General features: G+C 48.0%; 1 long non-coding RNA gene across 1 annotated transcript; it reads left to right on the top strand.

Moving 5' to 3' along the window:
* Window positions 1-519: 519 nt before the first annotated feature.
* Window positions 520-1386, top strand: LOC122545089. The gene is made up of 2 exons (XR_006310493.1): window positions 520-670; window positions 1311-1386. It is a non-coding gene; the product is annotated as an uncharacterized LOC122545089 (long non-coding RNA).

Raw genomic sequence — 1386 nt, 5'->3', positions numbered from 1 at the left:
TGTGGTAATTGTACCAGCCTCCACTATTCCTTTAGCAGCTCAGTCCATACACCACCTTCTCAAAGTACCTGCTGCTTGGGTCCATTGATGTCCATCCCTCATGTTAACCCTGTGCTGTCCAGCTTTGGACCCCCATCCCACCACGAATACATCCTGCACTCCAGTTTCCTTTTTATTGAAGAGTTTCAGTCCATGTCTAATATCTTCCAATTCTAATGGTGTTAATGAGGAGAAACAAAAATTTAGTGTTTCTCTCCTCTGATGCTGTACCAGGCCTGCTGAGCAACTCACCAGCTGTTTAATCCAAATTAAAACATGGATGTTGCGTGTCCTCAGGAGGAAGCTAGGGTTAAGAGCTGCTGGCTCACTGGACAACACTGGTATATTAAAATCATTTGAGAATGCAGAGGATTAATAACTGCTTGAATAGGCAGGCAGTCTAAGGGCTAAATTAGTCTCTGCTTCTCCCAACTAGAATTGGGGCCAGTGATGTGCTAATGGGATGGAAATGGTTCTCTTTCAGATGTCGTACTTTGACCGGGATGATGTTGCCCTGCACCATTTCTCCCAGTTCTTCAAAGCTCAGTCCCAGGAGAAGCAGGAACATGCAGAGAAGCTGCTGAAATTCCAGAATCAGCGTGGAGGCAGAGTCCTCCTCCAGGATGTGAAGGTGGGAATGTTGGGGAGGGGAATGGCTGCGCTCCTGATGTGGCTTCAATCCATCAGTAACAGGGTTTGCTCATCCTGAAGGGGAAGTGAAGAGTCGCTTGCCTTCCCATCTGATCTCTTCCATCTCGCACTCACTGCATAGAAACAGGCCCTTTGGTCTACCATATCTAGCTGACCAAACTACACTAATCCCACCTACCTGCACTTAGTCCTTCACACACTATACCCTGGCATTTGAAGTATTTGTCCAGATGTTGCTGCAATGTCACTGGACTAGCTGCCTCCCCCCACACTCCTCAGGTGCTGCATTCCATATTTATCAAGTTTCCTGAGATCCCACTAAACCCCTTCCTCCTCAAATCATCTTCTGGACTTGAGGATGGTACTGGCACTGCAGTATCTCAGTGCCAGGGACCCAGGTCCAATTCCAGCCTCTGGAACTGATCAAAGATGTGCCAGTCAGTTTGGTCATGCTAAGTATCCCAGTTTCCAGGGATACACAGGCTACATTTTTCCCTAAACAGGATTACAGGGTTGGGTGTGTCAGTGTGGGACCCACTGGAGGGTTGATGTGGACATATGACTGACTTCACCTCACTAGGGATTCTGATCCTTAACTGTCCTTTGTTTCCATGTTTCAGAAGCCAGAGAGGGATGAGTGGGGCAACGGTCTGCAGGCAATGGAGGTTGCCCTGGATCTGGAGAAGAATGTGAACC

The sequence above is a fragment of the Chiloscyllium plagiosum genome, unplaced genomic scaffold (genome assembly GCF_004010195.1).
Source record: "Chiloscyllium plagiosum isolate BGI_BamShark_2017 unplaced genomic scaffold, ASM401019v2 scaf_84888, whole genome shotgun sequence".
Taxonomy (NCBI): Eukaryota; Metazoa; Chordata; class Chondrichthyes; order Orectolobiformes; family Hemiscylliidae; genus Chiloscyllium; species Chiloscyllium plagiosum.
Note: the sequence above shows the minus strand (reverse complement) of the source record. Positions and strands in the feature narration are given on the sequence as shown.